Below are 19,675 nucleotides of genomic sequence, written 5' to 3' on the forward strand. Positions count from 1 at the left end.
GCTTGGGCCCTGCACCTGCATGGGAGACCAGGAGAAGCACCTGGCTCCTGGCTTCAGATCAGCGCAGTGCGCCGGCCGCAGAGACCATTGGAGGGTGAACCAACAGTAAAAGGAAGACCTTTCTCTCTGTCTCTCTCTCTCACTGTCCACGCTGCCTGTCCTAAAAAAAAAGATAACCATTTGGGATACAGCACTGATAGTCCAAGTAATTGGGCTCCTGCTGCCCATATGGGAAACTGAGATTGAGTTCCTATATCCCAGCTTTGGCTGACTCAATTTTGGTCATTGTGGCCATTTAGAGAGCGACCCAACAGATGGACAGTCTCTGTTTCTGCCTCTCAAATAAATAAATCATCCTAGGATAGATTTGTTGCTTTCATTAGTTCATGGCTATGTTTGTGTTTCCTGTATCACATTGTTAATAATTTTTTACTATGTGTGTCTCTTAATTGTGAGATCACTAAAGTTAAGTAAATTGCTTTCTTTTCCTGTGTATATTAAAATGCTTAATAAGATCTCTATAAATTATTTATGACTGTGTGGGTGATCCTGTGCCTGGCTGGGAGACTGCCTGCCTAGCCCATGCAGGAGGTTAGGAGGGTGTGGCACACCAGGCCTCCTGGGTTGGCCTGCCTCCTGGCAGGCAGCAGGAGCCCCAGGCACATTTCCCCCATCCCTCCTCCCAGTTGAAGGGCCTCAGAATTACCAATCAGGTAAACAGCTCCTGGGTGCGACCCAGGCCCATCAGGACCACCTGGAAAGCTACTAGGCTGTGTGATCTTCAAGCTGATTGGTGAAGCATAGCGGCACCAATATCAGCTTTATCCTATAGAATTAGTGCTGCGCTAAATTAGCTACGCCCCCTTTGCCTGCCCTTTGAAAGGTGTGCTTGATTGTTAATAAACGGTCATGTTCACCGAAATTTGTCCCTGGTACTTCTTGTTGAAGAACGCCATCGCCCCACCGTCCTCACAGTGTGGGCCTCGCAGGACAAGCCCACATGACTGAATAAATGGAAATCCTTATTTCTAAGAACGAGGAACTCAAGGTAAGTGCTAATAAAAACACATGTGCAAAAAAAGACTTCATCAATAGAATAAAAGATAAAGGCTCAAGTAGAAAGCAGTTCATGCTGAAGTGGGCATTTGGGGTAGTTGCAAAATCATTATTTGGGATGCTCTCAATCCATATAGGAGTTCCTGATTGGAAATCTGGCAACTCCACTTCTGATTTTCAGAGGTAGTTGATCGTAACTCAAGCCCTTGTTTGCTGTCACTCACATGGAAGACATGGACTATGTTCTGGGTTCCTGGCTTTGGCCTGGCCCAGCCCTGACTTCTGTGGATCAGACTGTTGCAGGCACTTGTGTAGCAAAACAGCAAATGAAAGATGTTCTCTCTCTCCCTCTCTCTCACACACATACACACACATACAATGAAAGTAAGTAAATAAAAAATATAAAAAAGAACGTGCTACATTCACATGCATGCTACACATTCACTTCAATAGTGGATAAATTTCTATCTATTATCTGTGTGTTGAGTATGTCAAAGGACAGAGTAAAGGTTAGAGAACAGAAGGTAAAGCCTTAAGTACCTGCCCCGGCAATGAGAATTCTTTCACTTTCCCTGCAAGGGTGGCTGACGAAAAATGTTCAAGTGCCCTTTGAATAGCATCAGAGGAAGATATCAAAGAAATAGCCAAGTAGGTGGTTAATCTGTTGACATTATTAAAAGGTCTTTCTCAAAACTTGGAGCACCAATGAACTTCCACTAAATAGTTTTGAACTATTTTATTCAGATACTTCCATACTCTGTTGGAGGTTGCACTGGCCTTTTTGGATTTGAGCACATGATTTTGAAAATTACTGTATCTTTAAAATGATTGCAAGGTCATTGTCTGTTGGATAAATGACATTCACATAAATGGTGTTGGTAAAATGAGTTACCCAAATGTGACAAAATTTAGGGGGTTTTAATGACATATATGAGAATAATAAATACTCAAAATTTATTATTAATTTGTGTAAGCTAGGCCAGATAGGACAAGTATATTTTTTAAAGGAGTGTAAACTGTTTTGCTTTTTTTTTATAGAAAGCTTTTATTTAATAAATATAAGTTTCATAGGTACAACTTTTGGATCGTAACAGTTCTTCCCCCCCATACCCGCCCTCCCACCCCCAAACTGTCCCATCTCCTACTCCCTCTCCCATCCCATTCTTCATTAGGATTCATTTTTAGTTATCTTTATATGTAGAAGATCATCTCTATACTAAGTAGATTTCAACAGTTTGCACCCACATAGATACACACAGTATAAAGTACTGTTTGAAGACAAGTTTTACCATTAATTCTCATAATACAACTCATTAAGGACAGAGGTCCTACATGGGGAGCAAGTGTACAATGACTCCTGTTATTAAAAATTGACACTCTTATTTATGAAGTCAGTGATCACCCGAGGCTCTTGTCATGAGCTGCCAAGACTATGAAAGCTCTTGAGTCCACAAACTGACCTTATTTAGACAAGGCCACAATCAAAGTGGAAGTTCTCTCCTCTCTTCAGAGTAAAGGTACCCTCCTTCTTTGATGGCCCCTTCTTTTCACCAAGATCTCACTCACAGAGATCTTTCATGTAGGCCATTTTTTTTGCCATAGTGTCTTGGCTTTCCATGCCTGAAATGCTCTCCTGGGCTTTTTAGCCAGATCTGAATGCCTTAAGGGCTGATTCTGAGGCCAGAGTGCTGTTTTAGGGCATGGGAGAAATATATTTTCTACAGTAGAAAAGTATAAAATTCACATATTTTAAAACTAGGAAGGAGATAGGATAACTAGTAAACAGATTCTAGTTTTAGGTTTCCTCTTTCCTTTTTCCCCTGGTTCTGAAGGTGAGGTTGAGTAGACTTTTCTGTTTGTGTTTGTGTGTGTGTTTTGCCTATGGTCAAAGGCAAACATCCTGAGAAAAGTATTCGGGAAGAGCTTAGAAGCTGAAGACTCTTCACTGGTTACTTTATCACTGATGTATAGTTCTTCTACGGCTATGGAAGCATTTAAATTTCCTGAAATTTACTTTTTTAGCAATAAAATAATGAGAATTATATTAGCTGCTTATGGTCTTGTTCAAGGATCCACTGAGATGGAAGAACAGAAAAGTCATGGGCATTGGCTGAAGGCATCCCTTGCTTGATGGAAAATGTGCAGTTATAATAGTCCACATTTTGAAGAAGGAGGCTATTTTCTTCCCCTTTAAATACTGCTTTTTAAAAACTCGACAAACAATCTTAAAATAACTAAAGCCATAACTTCAGGCCATCAATCAAAAATAACCTAAAACAGACATCGGCAGAATTGTGGTGGAATGCTTGTTATTAGTCTCTAGGGATATATTCACAAGCCCAGTTTGTTGGAAGCTCAATGTCTTGTGTGGAGAGGTCGAACACAAATTCCCCTGAGGGCTGACAAACTACTCTCCCATGAAAAAAACAGCTGACTACAGATTTCCATCTGGTTAGTTTGCTCTGTAGATACTAACAAAGAAAAAACACTGTTTTGTGTCATTTTCTTGGACAGATTACATTCAGAACCATGTAATTAGATGAATATAGTTCATGATATTGTATAGGCATAACTATTTAATCATATATTTTGCTATTTAAAAAACAAAGTAGGGCTGTTTAAAAACATCATAGGTTTAATAGCACCCTTGGTTTTGTTTCTCATTGTGGCATAAGAAAAAATTAAAACAGAATATCATCTTTAAAGATGAAACTGGTATCTAGATCTCTATCTATCCAGATGCCAACTTTTTTCTTTTCAACCCAGCATAAGGCATATCTCTACAATTTTAGTCCCAAAGGAACCTCGGTCATTTCAATGTATAAATTGAAACAGCCCTTTAGTCCCTGAAAACTTGTCCTGTCATTCCTATAAAAGGTGTCCTGGAAAAGCAATTTCTGCTTCTAGTTGTCTCAGGGTCTCCTCAAAAGTTTATATGAGGGGCTGGTACCATGGCACAGTAGGTTAATCCTCCGCCTGCAATGCCAGCATTCCATATGGGCGCTGTTTCTAGTCCCAGCTGTTCCTCTTCCAATCCAGCTCTCTGCTGTGGGATGGGAAAGCAGTAGAAGATGGCCCAAGTGCTTGGGCCCCTGCACCCACATGGGAGACCTGGAGGAAGCACCTGTCTTCTGGCTTCAGATTGGTGCAGCTCCGGCCACTGCGGCCATTTGGGGAGTAAACCAACAGAGGGAAGACCTTTCTCTCTCTCTCTCTCCTTCTTACTGTCTATAAATAAATAAAATCTTTTAAAAAAAGCTTATATGAGGATCAGATTTAGTGCCAGGGTCTGGTACATACAAGGAATGAACTATGAGAATTTATCTGAAAGTGTTTGACGTAGGCTTAGTAAGCTGCAGAGGCAGGGTGTTTCATATATGCGAAGGCCCAAATCAACTGTTTCCAGGAAATTGAGTCTAGCAGGACACTTAGATGTCATCTAAATCAGCAAATGTTGCCCTCCTCTTTCTTGAGATATTCAACACATACGATATAAGATTCTTTTAAGGATATTAATTGTATCAACTTATTTGTGTTTTGTTTCTGGTCTTTCTATATGGAGATCACTTTCTTTCAATATGTTCATTAACTACTGCTGGGATGTGAACACTATTAGCTGATTCATATACTTAATACTGTTTCTGTTTCCAATTTTATCCCATGACAAATGCAAGCTTTTCTAGCAAAAGTGTGGCAGAAACTAAGTCCACTTAGGAAGGACTGAATCTGAAACCAGGCCACATCTGTTAAACAAAAACAAAAACAAAAACAAAAACAAAAGCATTCAGTAATCAGCTGAAAAATCTCCACAGTGCTAGTATTCAGGTTCATAAGATCATATGAAAGTTTCCCATGGTCTGGGAAAATGTGCTTTAACAGTGAAGAAAGATAATGTCTTCTGTATCTTTGTTTTTTCCAATTCTTGAGTTCAAATCATGAGTTATAAAGGATTGTGTATTGATCACTAGAAAGACCAGATGGCTACTGTATTTTAATTGATATTTTTAACTTTAATTTCTGTCCATAATAAATGCTGAGAAAAATCAATCTTTCCTCAATTAAGTCACCTTAGGTGAATAATAAATAGATTCTATTTACACAGTGACTTGAGAATGGGTTAGATTAGCAACCTCTGATCCAGGAATTTGGAGGAGACTGGCAATATGCTCTAATCAACATACTCTAGTAGATTCATATTAACCCATTAATCACTCCTATAGGGAGGAACTTCAAAAAGTTTGTGGAAAATGAAATTAAATGATTAATATTTTTTGGTGCAAAAATGAAACCTGTGTCTTTCCATAGGAGGCATTTTTCCATAAACTTTTTGAAGCTATCTCACATAACCTAGAAAAATTAAAAGTGTGTAATTCTAATAATATGGAATTACACAAAGTTATTTTGTATGATTTTCTTTAAAACAAATATGTCTTCAAATGTAAGAAATAAGCAGTTTCCATTCTTGTAATAATGGATAGTATTGAAAACTGTCATATAAAATGAAGCATATACTTCTTTGATCATAGAGCAGCTTAGAATAACTTAGCTAATAGAACCTACAAAGCATTTTAAAAAAATCTATAATTAACCTAAATGATAACTTCTGTTAAATAAACCAATTAGGAAAAACTTTTAGCCATTCAGCTGAAAGCAGTAAGTAATATTTTACAATTAATCACATAATTCTTTTCTAAGATTATGCCAAGTCTAACCATTCACTATAATGGCTTTCATGTGTCCTGGCATTAAAGCAGTATTATAGAGATTCTGTTAGTTTATGATCTTCTTTCACAAGAGATGATATAGATAATCAGTCACACCTGAAACCTGCATTTATCACCTAAGTGTTTTATTGTACCCTTGTAATCAATAATTAAGAACCTTATTGGGAACTCTTTGTAACCTTAAAAGCCTTTTTGATATGTAAATCTTTTGTGCTCCTTCTTGTAAACAACTGGTCATGTTTAAATACTACTGGATTTGTTGAATAAATGAGCCTTGATCAGGAAAAAAAATTCATAAAACACAATGTTGAAAAAATAACTCATTTCCGAGCCTTCTAAAGTAAAACTTCTCGACATCTTCTCTTTCACCTTTGGTTTAAATCTTTTTTAATTTTAAGGTTTAACACGGAACGTTTGTAAATTGTATTATGTTTAATAAAAACACTTATTGTCTCTCTTAGATAATTTTTCATAATTATCTAATATTATTAATGTTTGGGGGCTTATTATTAACACAATTGTAAGGTCACTGAGAGTAACTATTATGTCTTAGTCATTTATCTACTCCAGTTGGAGCCAAGCAGTATCCAACACTTAGTGGATGATCTTTAAAAATGTCTTGGGCCGGCGCTGTGGCTCACTAGGCTAATCCTCTGCCTTGTGGCGCCGGCACACCAGGTTCTAGTCCCAGTCGGGGCACCGGATTCTGTCCCAGTTGCCCCTCTTCCAGGCCAGCTCTCTGCTGTGGCCAGGGAGTGCAGTGGAGGATGGCCCAAGTCCTTGGGCCCTGCACCCGCATGGGAGACCAGGAGAAGTACCTGGCTCCTGCCATCGGATCAGCGTGGTGAGCCGGCCACAGTGCGCCGGCCGCGGTGGTCATTGGAGGGTGAACCAACGGCAAAGGAAGACCTTTCTCTCTGTCTCTTTCTCTCACTGTTCACTCTGCCTGTCAAAAAAAAAAAAATGTCTTGGATGGGGTAGGCATTTGTATCATGGTTAAGATTTGGCATGTGATACTCTCATCACTTTATCATAGTGTCTGGGTTTGAGTCCCAGTTCCACTTTGAGTCCTGTTTCCTTCCAAGGCACACTCTGGAAGGCAGGTGGAACCCACGTACCTGGGTTGAGTTCTAGGGTCATGGCTTCAGCCTGGCACAAGCACATGTTGCAGGCATTCAGAGAATGAACAAGTGAGTGGCAGATATCTCACTCACTCTCTCCCCAACGACTGACATTTGAAATAAATAAATTGAAAAATAAAAAAATCTTTTGAACAAAACTTATGGTAGTTTAAAAATTTTTCAATTCCATTTATTTTCATTTATTTGAATGGGAAAGGTAGAGAGAAAGAGAAATCTTTCACTTTGTTTCTTTTTTCCCCAAATGCCTAGGCCAAGCCAAAGCCAGAGCTGGAACTCTATCCTGGTGTCCCATGTGTGTGGCAAGGACTCAAATACTTGAGTCATCCTGTGCCGCCTCTCAGGAGGAGCATTAGCAGAAAGCTGGATCAGAAGCAGAGTATTCAGGACTCAAACCAAGCACTGTTACAGGATGTGGGCATCGCAAGTGGTGACTTAAGCTGTGCCTGCCCCAATGATAGTTTTAGGATTCCTACTTCCTTGAAAGTGAAACAGGCTGTAGCACCTCTCGTCCTAGAAGGTTCTGTTGGGAGGTAGCATTATGATTCTTTCATGACCAGAAACACTCTACATTAAGAACATGATGAGCATCCTTTCCTTGGTTTCTGGGGAAACATCTCTAGATACATTGCATCTTTTCCTCTAAACTGGTTGGCCAAGTCAAAAGGTACAGGTATTTTATCTCTTTGCAAGTCCGCCAATAGTTTTACTGATGGGTGCAGGTGTGGAATAGGGATACGCTGTCTCTTTAAATTTCTCTATTCTGTTTTCAAAAATAGTGGTCATTGCAGCTTTTAGATCTTCACTGAGTCTGCAGAGGGCTGGAAGAGGAGGGTTAGACCTTTGATAACAGGAGCTCTCCTTGGCCCTTCACTGAGCTGGCAAAGCCCCAACCCCAGGCACTGCTGTGAAGCTCAGCAACCTACCACCAAGGGTTGGTTGTGAGGCATATGTGACCCTTGTCATATGCATGACGTTTCAAATCTTTCAAAGCTTTCAAATTCTTAACTCCAAGTTGATGATTATCAAGAATTTGAGGGGATACGTCATAGTTACATTTCATAAAGTCACTCCAATTATCAGCATTTTTAGGCATTCTGTCACAGCTATATAAACATATGGCAAATATTACATTTATAATCTGCCTTGCCAGGTAGAAAATTGAAAATCACATTTATAGACAGTGCTTTACAGCAAATGAGATACTACAAACCAAAATACCTTAAAAACCAGTATGAGTTGTATATATACAAACATAGCTGGGAAAGAAAGTAGGCAAGTGGAAAAATGACAAAAATTTGAAGTGAGTTTTATATATATATAAACACTGCTGGTGAAGAAAGTGAACAGGTAGAAAATAACAGAAAATTAAGAATATAATATATAATTTGTTATCTGTAACATTTGGTACTCATCAAAACCAAACTCAGCTTCCTATCAACCAAAGTTTTGGTCACAAATACTTATAGTTACTCTTAAAGAATCACAAGAAATCATATTATGAAGAGACAAGAAATGTAGTAAGATTTATTTTTCACTGTACAGCCTTTTATACCTTTGGAATTTTACCAAATGCAGGAGTTGCCTATTTCAAAACTCAAGTGAAATCATATACATACAAAAGGACTGAAAATGATTTCACTTCAACTCTTGTTCTTGATCACAGAATGCAAGAAACAGGAGATCAGTTAAATCCTCATCTTACAATGATATGGAAACTGGTTACAAAGAAGGTATTTATACAGCTAGTCTGTTTTTACAGAAAAAAAAATAAGAAAGAGATTTTCCTTAACATCAGCCCAAATTAGATACTAATTTAGTGACCCATTTAAAGAAAATCTTACATTTATCACTATTTTGTTATTTTGTACAATTTTTCAACTTTGCTATATATGATCTCATTTTCTCAAGAAGAAAGAGTTAATTTCCCCTCTGCAATACCTAATACCAGCTAGTCTTTTCTGTAACTGCACTAAAAATTCTAAACCATTAGAACAAGGAGGATGAGAAATAAGGAGACAGAGGAAGTAGGCAGATGGGGGAAGAGGAGAATTGAGGGAAAGACAGGGAAAAAGAATCCCCATGGATATACGACAAGGTAGCTGGAGAGAAAGCTTCCTAACGCCATGTTCATTTCGTTATTTTTCCTTCCTTATAAAGGACTCTCCTGACTCAAGCCCATTTTCACTAAACCATGAAATCTAGGAGCCAAGAAGGATTTTTCTTTATTCTCTAGTTCAATCCTCTTATCTAATAAATGAGAAAAACTAAGTTCAGAGGCACAGACTGACCTTTTCCCCCCTTTTTCTAAAGCTGACAAAGTAGTTAATGAAAAAACTTCAGCCAGGATTCAGGTTTCTTGGCTCCTAATAGGAGTCATTTGGTTTGATTGTCTTTGTATTTTTCCATATAGAAATGGGCAAATGACTTGTTTGAAATGACAGATTTGGTTACTACTATGATTTTTCAAAAATAGAAAAAGGTGAATCTCTCTCTTGACTTATATCTGTCCAGCCCACCTTTAATTGCTGACCTGGTAGCAGCCTCATACAAAACCAGAGGTTCATTTGGTGCCTTAACCATGCTGCCTCTAGCTACACAAAATTAAACAATTACCTGCCAAATGAAGTGCGAGTCTCCTCCAACAGTCAAGGAGTTCCATATCCATTTACTTTTGTTTATTCTAGTTCTTAGTGGATTACTATGGAGTTTAGGAAGAAAAGCCCCAAACCACCTTTGGCTTTTTTTTTTTTTTCTGCATCCTTAACCTTAAAAATTGCAGCTGTGATGTACGTACATGTGCAGCATGTTTGTGGTTACTTGTGGGTATGTATGCTGTGTGGTGTGGTATGGGGATGGATGCTTGGGCTGGGGTTGGGGGTAAGGGTGATGTTAAATAATTTTTCCAGCATTTACGTGTGAAGCAAAATAATCTTCCTTCTACCAGACTGTGATTTCCAAAGATAGAAGGCAGAGCTGTGTCCTGTGCTTTGATGATAACACCAATCAATAATCACAAGCTGCTCTTTGGGCAATTTAAAATGTGTGAGTGATGGTAGTGAGGGGGTGACCATTTGATATTTAAAGACAGCAGTTTTATTTACTTCAGTTTTTATCTCTTCCTAGTCTCAGAGATTTAGGCAAAGTTGGTTCTCAGTACCCATCAAAGGAAAATGATTGCTGCCCAAGTACTAGCAGTCTTCACTTAGAAGTTGTATGTCTAAAGCTTTGGAAACACAGCATGTTGATCTTGGGTTTTTATTGCTAATTTTATGCATAAAGAAAGGAAGGGAGTCAGCTTCCTTTCACTCTGAAACCAAATGTCTATAGTGTTAGTTGATACATACTTGTAAGGATTTAGTACAATTTTAGTTTTCATCCTAAACATTACTCATTGTGTAAATCTCAAGGCATGTCAACATGTCGCACAAATCAGATCTTTCCTGTCTTGTTCAGGAGTGTCTGCAGCATCTAAATCAAAGCCTGGCACAAGTATGTGTTGGATAAGTACAGGAATAAAAAAGTAAGATGTTTAGCTGCACAATTTAATGTTTCAGAGTTAACCAGACACCCCCTTCATATTTTATAAGAAGCCAACCTAGAGTCTTTATGTATATATTTTATTTGCTAGATAGAGATAGACAGTGGGAGAGAGAGAGACAGAGAGAAAGGTCTTCCTTCTATTGGTTCACCCCCTAAATGGCCGCTACGGCCGGCATGCTGCGCCGATCCAAAGCCAGGAGCCAGGTGCTTCTTCCTGGTCTCCCATGCAGGTGCAGGGGCCCAAGCACTTGAGCCATCTTCCACTGCCCTCCCAGGCCACAACAGAGAGCTGGACTGGAAGTGGAGCAGCTGGGACTCAAATTGGTACCCATATGGGATGCTGGCACTGTAGGTGGTGGCTTCATTCGCTAAGCCACAGTGCCAGCCCCAATAATCTTTTCTACTCAACAGAAAACGCAGGGCAAACACTACACTGGTGATCAGACTCCAGATAGCTAGACTATTACCATCATACGTTGAGCACTCCTTAAGTATTTGTGGATGGAAGGGAGAGAGAGAAGAAAGGAGAAGTCAGATGGAAATGCTTACAGTACACACAGAGTGCTCAGGAAATTTCAGAAAATCCCTGGAAACTTCAAGTAAAGCTTCTTCTAGACCTATACCTTAAAGGTTGAATAAGAGGTAGGCTATAAGAAAAAAACAGTGTTGGGGATGGGAGCGGAGACTCCTAAGCAGTGAATCCTCCACCCATGGCAAGTACCATGGCAAGGGACATGGATGGCCAGTGAACAAGCAAGTGCTGCTGGAACTACTTGAGGGGCACACCTAGGGGGGCAGCATTCCAGGCATTGCTTACGTTGCAGATCACATATAAAAACCATTTCTACATGTTAGAGATTTAAAAATTTACCTGCACATTGCTGTGACTATGTTCAGTACATGGCTTTCTTCTTGGCTTACTCAGGACCTTGCCTTGTGGGCAGATCCCTCACATATTCTACTAACTAAAATCTCTCTCACTTGCAATTTCAACAATTTGCATTGATGATCGGAATTTAAAACAGATTCAAGAGTACTTTTTTTAATTAAAAATCATATGAGAGAAACTTATTCCCCCAGGATTCTGGGCTTGTCTTTTAAGAAGGAATTTCTTGGCTGGCGCTGCAGCTCACTAGGCTAATCCTCCGCCTGTGGCGTCGGCACCTCAGGTTCTAGTCCTGGTTGGGGCACCGGTTCTGTCCCAGTTGCTCCTCTTCCAGGCCAGCTCTCTGCTGTGGCCCAGGAAGGCAGTGGAGGATGGCCCAAGTGCTTGGGCCCCTGCACCCGCATGGAAGACCAGGAAGAAGCATCTGGCTCCTGGCTTCAGATCGGCACAGCGCCGGCCATAGCGGCCATTTGTGGGGTGAACCAAGGGAAAAAGGAAGACCTTTCTCTCTGTCTCTCTCTCTCACTGTCTGACTCTGCCTGTCAAAAAAAAAAAAAAGGAATTTTTTTATTTTATTTCTTTCTTTTGAAAGTATCGAGGATGAATTGTCATCCCTTGGCTCAGTCATTCTGCTCTATCATAGGTAACTGGGCAAAGGAAACTCTCAAGTGGAGCCCCCAGTCCCTCCTCTCCTTCTTTAGGGATGCACAGGCCTAACTGTGCCCCTCTCAGTGAAGTGAGTTCCTGGCAGCTGCTCAGTCCCAGTACTGAGTGGAGTCTACCAGAAGGGGTGGTGCTTGGCCTCTATGCAAATTTGCTCTATGCAAATTTAATTACAGATTTAGCAATAATAAAATTGATAATAATAACATTACTACTAGTAATGTCCATATATGATACAGGTTTCTATTTCTCAATTACTTTAGAGACCTAAAGTAGAGGCACATGATTAAGTGGATTTTTAAAATCTATGCATATTTGTTACAAGAAAGGTGGTTATATTCATACCCATTTGTTGTATTGTGTGTGTATATGTATAGAAAGTGCGGGAGGAGGATGAGAAACAGATAATTATGTGCATGTATAAAATTTGTTAAGTATAACATTAAAATAGGAAGCATGATTATGTTATTTATTGTCAATTCAAAAGTAATAGCAAAATTGAGTGAATGAATTGCATTATTTATAACTCCTGGATCAGTAAAAACAAAACAGAGCAATAAATAAACGAGTAACCTTGATTTGAATAACTGTTAATTCTGATTTTAAGTGGTTTTGGAAATTTAACTTGTTACCTATTTTCCCTTTCGTTTATATTTTACTGGGTTTTGGGATTTGGAGTATCAGCTTCCCAAGTGGCATTCTGATGATTCACTATTCTATCATTCATTTTTTTCAGAAAATTTAGTATCAAAATGAATAATATTAAAAGCAAAGTAACATATATTTTAATAAGGAATTATGGCTTACAAACTACTTTCATGTGTATTATCTAGAACAGTGATTTCAATCTTTTTAGTTTAAGAATTCCTTTAGGACACTGTGATGCAGTAGGTTAATCCTCCATCTGTAGTGCCAGCATCCCATATGGGCTCTGGTTCTGTTCTCGGCTGCTCCTCTTCCTGTCCACCTCTGCTATGGTCTGGGAACACAGCAGAAGATGGCTCAATTGCTTGGGCCCCTGACATCAACATGGGAGACCCAGAAACAGCTCCTGGCTCCTGGCTTCAGATCAGCCTAGCTCCAGCCTTTGCGGCCATTTTGGGAGTGAACCAGCGGATGGAAGACCTCTCTCTCTGTCTCTCCCTCTCACTGTCTGTAACTCTACCTATCAAATAAATAAAAAAATCTTTAAAATAAAAAGAATTCCTTTAGCATAAATAGTAAGAGCTATTTACATCTTGCTAGAAATACATCATATGCATATTTCACAGAAGTTCACAGAAGTTTCTCAAACCCTAGATGGCAGAGTCCTTGGAACCAGGCTATCCTGCAGAGGTCTGTAACTGTATGTAGCTTAAAGGCCAAATCTAGTTACTTCCTATTTTTGTATGGTCTGAGACCTCAGTGTAGCTTTCATATTTTTAAAAATTTTTTAAAGATTTTATTTATTTATTTGACAGGTAGAGTTACAGAGAGAGGGAGAGACAGAGAGAAGAGGTCTTCCATCCACTGGTTCACTCCCCATATGGCTGCAACAGCTGGAGTTGGGCCGATCCAAAGCCAAGAGCCAGGAGCTTTTTCTGGGTCTCCCGTGCAGGTGCAGGGGCCCAAGCCCTTGGGCCATCTTCTACTGCTTTCCCAACCCATAGCAGAGAGCTGGATCAGAAGAGGAGCAGCAGGGTCTCAAAACAGCACCCATAATGGATGCTGGCAATGCAGGCGGAGGATTAGCTTAACTATGCCACAGTGCGGGCCCAGCTTTTACATTTTTTAAGTGACAGAAAAATACCAAAATATGTATCTTGATACATGAAATTCAAATTTACCAGTTCATAAATAAAGTTTATTAAAATATAGTCACACTTTTTCCCGGGCAAACTGCCCATAACTGTTTTTGGCTGCAATAGTAAAGTTAAGTAGTTTGGCAGCCTGAAATATTAGCTATCTGGCTGTTTACAGAAAACACATGCTGACCCCTGTCTAGAAGTTTCAAAATGTATTTTGTGCTTTTAATTGCATTTTGCTGGGCACTTGTTAAAGTATACTTAAGTTTAGTTAGGATTTGAGAAGAATTCTGTTTTTCAAGAAGCAAGGATATTACTTAAAAGATTATAAAAAATATCTACTAAATGACTTTTGAAAGAATACCAGAAGTCATCAACATGATGTTTTAAAAAGTGTTTAGCAGAAAGGTGACATGCTCTTGATACTAGTTTAAGTGAAAGAAAGTATAAAATAGGATAATCAGCATGATTTCAACTATTCAAATAATTTTTAAAGATTTATTTATTTGAAAGAGTTACAAAGAAAGAAGGAGAGGGAGAGGGAGAGAGAGAGAGAGAGAGAGACAGACAGACAGACAGATATCTTCCACTAACTGGTTCACTCCTCAGATAGCCACAACAGCCAGGACTGGGGCAGGCAGAAGCCACAAGCAGGAGTTTCATCCAGGTCTCCCATATGGATGGTAGGGGCACAAGCACTTGGGCCATCTTCTGCTGCTTTTCCCAGGCCATTAAAAGGGAGCTGGATTGGAAGTGGAGAAACTGGGACACAAATAGGGTGCTTTCATCACAGGCAGTGGCTTTCATCACAGGCAGTGGCTTAACCCAATGCACCAGGACACCCATTGCTATGTAAATTTTTTAAAGGAAAGAGTTTAGAAGAGAATATATTCACCTGTTAAGTCTACTGATTGAAGTTATACAGTATTTAAAAATTTTCTTTTCAGTATTTTCCCAATTGTACATTCTAATCTATCACTTTAATAAGAAAAAATAAGGAAAATAAATGTTAATCAAAAATTAGAGTAAATTTTTTCAGTTTTTTAAAAAATTATCAGCCAAAAATTAGAATCTTTTCTGATCATATAATTATAAAGATGTGTAGAGAACAAATGAATAGATTGAGTAATTACAAGACTGGAAATCACTTTTAAAAATGAAATTTTAATTTAGACTGCATGACAGCTTGGTATCTGATTTTTTTTTCCAAATACAAATTATACTTGTGAAGCTGCCAAATAAGTGTAGACCTTTATGTGAAGAAGTAGTTTTACACAAAATTGTAAGCAATGTTAGTTCTGTGCTGAGAGGGATTTTGTCAAAATGCATAATAGACTACTTGCTGTCCAAAAAAGCCTCTTTCGGGGTCATTAGCACAATATAGGTTTCATGACAGAAATAACAATGAGCATAGTGAGCAACTTTTTCTGTCGATCTAGTCTGTCTTCATCTGATTGCTGAACACACGAATTAATATTTGGATGAGTGAGTTATGTTTAAGTGTGATTTTTGTCTCTGTCACAAAAAAAGATAACTTGATACCTTAAGTAGCAGAACTGTTAATACTCTTTAAAAAATGTTAGAAGAGGTATGACTATAACACGTCACTTAAGTTGTCTTATCAACAGTTGTAAGATATCATTGAAAAGTAGGAAAACAAAAACATCACAACCCATTTCTCTACCTCTCTTCCATGTCACCATCTTTAGTGCTGTAATTGCAATGAAATTAGGAGTAATAGCAAGAAGTGTATTCTTAAATAATGTGAATGGAGAATCTGATACATCAAAATGATCTACTGCAAAATAAAACTCAGGATACATTTAGTAAGTATGGCTTTGGAAAAATTATTAAGCTAAGGAATATCTAAAACATTAGTAACAATCAAATGAGATGGACTTGATGTCCAGTAGCCTCAGAATTATAACAGAAGAAATTTGAGAAGAAATAAAAACAAAAATGTCTAGTGTTATTATTACTCCGAGAAAAATCCTCTAAAATGATTTTTATTGCATCTTTAAGGTAGGGGAAAAACCAAGTCTCCCAAATTCTCAGAGTTCTCAGCATGAGCCAGACTGCAGTCTAGCTTCTCTAAAATGTTTTAGATAAGCACTTATTTTCAATATTTTAGTAGAAATTTTCTAGGCTGCCTAAGATACACCAATTATTAACTTAGTTTTACTTAAAACATCATTGAGACGTATAATAAAAATAAGAGATAAACTCAAATGTTACATTAACACATAAATCTGCTATTCTTATTTAGGTAGAACAGTTCCAGAATTGGCAACATGTGGTAATGTGAGAATAAACAGAGCAAGTGTAGAAAACAGAGTTTACCTTCTTCATCAAGCAATTTGGACCATATTTTTAGACATATCAAAACACATATGTTAAGAATATCTCATATGATGCTTATGTTTGCAATGTTTGTGTTCAATTTTAGCTCATAGACTTTCCTTCTAAAAATGCTAAAATTGACACATGACAGTATTGTGAATAGGAAATACGGCCAAAATGAATCGAGGATTTTCTTACATTTTATGTGCTAAGGTTACAAATTTTATTAATGATTCATTTTAGTTCCCACATTTATGAAATGCAAAATGACAACTGAGGAGCTGTGTTTGATTTTCAAGTAGATGACAGACACTAAACTGGGTGTGACAGAAATAGGGATAAGGTGGCATTAACACTTATGGGACACACGTTTTACTTATTTAATGCTATCTCATTTTCAATAAGCATTGAAGAGGTGTATTATGTATCTGTGTGGGTTGGACACACAGACATTTAATTCAATCATAGAAATGATATAAGTTATCAAATGCCTGTTTCTGGAAAGCAGGCAGAGTTTTCTTAAAATAGCAGGAATATCATTAACTCCTTTTACTGAAAAACTAAAAATGACTTCAAAATTTGTCCTCAAAATATAAATCCAGTTATAAAATATTTTCAATGATTACATCATTCATTCGAGTAAATTAAGTAAAATAAAATGCCCAAGTCCTTCCTCTCCTCCCCCTCCATTCTGTAACATGAAGCTATTTCCCATGTATCAAGACCATCACAAAAAATCTGAGGCAATTCCAAAGAGTTATCTGGCTTCTATGTTGCCTCCCTCCATACACAACATGAAAATGAGAACTCTGAAAGCCTCAGCATCTGAAATTTAAAAACCACTGGTATAAATGGCTAAGAAACTTCAAAGCATCTACTTACTTGCCAAGCAAAAGTTTTCTTAAGCAGTCACTGGGAAGTTCATGAAAATCTCTTGTCCTTACAAAATATGAAAGAAGTCAAAGTATAAAGCACAGGAAAACTTTTTTTAAAATCTTACTTAAAAAAAATAAAAGCTGCTCCTCCCTGTGAGGTAAACAGTATGAAAGAGAATCTCTGATGATCTTTTTCCTCCAACACAATCATATCAAATCCAAAAGGAATAATAGATTGAGCCACCCACGCTGTCTGAGGACTCTCCCAACTGCAGCTTATTCAACTTTGTAGGGAAAAATAGGAGGGTCTCTTGTTTCCTCCTCGTCCTGTGACGTACACATAGCTGACTCCTACTGGACCGAAAAAGCACTCCTTGTCAATTTTTACTTAAAATTATGACTAACAAACTCTCTGCAGGACATCCTTAAAGGGAAATTCTGCTAGGATTAGTATTTAAAATATCTGGGTAAGCTCCAAATTCACAGTATTCATAAAGATACATACATACTTGAGAAATTTCCACTGACCGGCCTAAATTAGGGGCATATTTATTAAAAAAAAAAAAATGTTCCCTTAAAGGATGATGTATTTTCTGTTTCTCAGTTCATCTGTTTTTGGTTTTGTTTTCTGGTGGCTATAGGAGCCCTCCTTTTTGTTTAGAAATGGCTGAACTGCAGATCTTTCCAGCGGAGAAAAGAATTGAGTATTTTTATTCTCACCTGCAAAGTTCTTGGCAGCTTGATAGATGAGCTCTGGGTTGGATCTTTATCACTGCCTTCTTGGGGAATTTGGGGACTTTGAGCGTTGGATTTGAATAGAGTAACTCAAGGTAGCGACCTGCTTTCTGCACCTTCAGTGAGGACTTAGCATTCCCTGTTTCTGCCTATTGCCCTCTGAGCTGGCAACAATTATTATGTCATCTTCATGGCTGTATGACTTCATCTAACTCCAGACTCACCTCTTCATACATCATCAATTCAAAACATGAAAAGTGGTCAGGGCTGTCAAGAGTTAGATATGAAGAAATGTTTGGATACTGAACTAATCCACAACTGGAATTCTCAGTGGGTTGTACATAGAGCTGGTGGTTCTTGCTCCTAGAATCTCCATTTGAAGCTGTTTCTTCAATTTGGAAGGTGAGATGACGGAAGTGCTCTGCCCAAACTTCATTGTTTTCAGACCAAGCTTCAACTACCCTTGCTCCAAGTACTAAAGGAATAACACATTAATATTTATCTGTGATAATTTGGGACCAACACTGTGGTGCCACAAGTAAAGCTGCTGCCTGCCACACTGGCATCCCACACCAAGGGCTGCTTCAAGCCCCAGCTGTTCCACTTTTGATCCAGCTCCCTGTCAATGTGCCTGGGAAAACTGAGGAAGATGGCTCAAGTATCTGGGCCACTGCCACTCATCTGGGAGACTCGGCTGGAATTCCAGGCTCCTGGCTTCAGGGTGGTCCAGCCCTGGCTGTTGCAGCCATTTGGGGAGTGAGTCAGTAGATGGAAGGTTTCTCTTTCCCCTCCACTGTCCCCCCCTCTTTCTTTCTTTCTTTTCTCTGTCTCTGTCTCTCTGCCCTGCCCCCACTCCCACCACTCTGCCTTTCAAATAAAAACTTAAAAAAAAATAGATTATGTGTCTCAAATTTGTCATCATCTCAGCATTCTCACTTTGATTATGTATCAGTCATTCAGTAATTTGTATCTGCTTTCAGTCTGGTCTCTTTCTCAACATCATTAAAGAGCATTTATTTTAAAATACTAGTTCATTAAATTTAAAAAAGTCTCTTGCAGAAAAACTGGAACTGAAATTGAGAAATATATAAAATGACTTGTAATCCAAGAGACAGTCATAGCCCAGTTCTTTGCCTACCTCTTTAGAATTTTATGAATGCAATGTGAATATTAACAACACTGAGAAATGCTTATGTGTTTGCATAAACATTTATATATAAACATATTTGTATATATATGCATATATATACATATATATGTATATACACAATTACATAATTATCCAATTAAATAGAAAGCCAAGAACACATTGTACATAATTATAGGGGATTGGAAATATCTTTTTTTGCCCCATCAACAGGTTCATGACTGAGACCTCGTAATAAAGGACAGATTAATAAAAGCACACAGAGGTATTTAATGTAAGATCTATGTGACATGAAGCCTTTAGAAATGAACATCCAAAGTACCAGGTAGATACATATTTTTATGAAACATGGACAGCTGTGAGAAGTATGATTGGACAAATCTAGGTAATGATCTAGTAGTAACAAAGTGGAGGGAATTTAGCAAGGTCTCTTTGCGTAGACTCTTCTCTATGTCCCTGTGTCTTCAGACATAAGGATGTTCCTGTCCTCCAGTTGCAAGGATTGTATCTGTCTATTGGGGGTCTTATGTAGGACCTGCTTCAGGGAAGAAGGGCTAAGGCAAGGTGGGAGAGAATTTCTTGATTCATTTTTCTCAAATGCCAAGGTACCTTATTTTGGGATAGTGTATCCTGAATCCTATCATCAATATGAATCCTTTTTCTTTAAATTAATATACTGTAATTTTCCAAATAAGTAAAAAGATATCTTCAAATTAGCTATGAATGATGGTAATAATGTAATGAAATATATAATGGAATAGTGCTTATTCTTTTCTTTGGCAC

The 19,675-nt window shown here is 38.2% G+C and overlaps 1 protein-coding gene across 1 annotated transcript in view; it reads right to left on the bottom strand.

Annotated features, from left to right (window-relative positions):
- The window catches only part of FHL5 (four and a half LIM domains 5), a 55,793-nt gene extending 38,422 nt beyond the window's left edge, over positions 1-17,371 (bottom strand). Inside the window, exon 1 of the mRNA XM_089332876.1 lies at positions 17,018-17,371. The gene's annotated coding sequence lies outside the window, so the exon portion shown is untranslated. The remainder of the gene's footprint in view (positions 1-17,017) is intronic.
- Between the last annotated feature and the right edge of the window lie 2,304 nt (positions 17,372-19,675).

Source organism: Oryctolagus cuniculus, chromosome 5, assembly GCF_051225735.1.
Source record: "Oryctolagus cuniculus isolate XC-2025 breed Fujian yellow rabbit chromosome 5, ASM5122573v1, whole genome shotgun sequence".
Lineage (NCBI taxonomy): Eukaryota > Metazoa > Chordata > Mammalia > Lagomorpha > Leporidae > Oryctolagus > Oryctolagus cuniculus.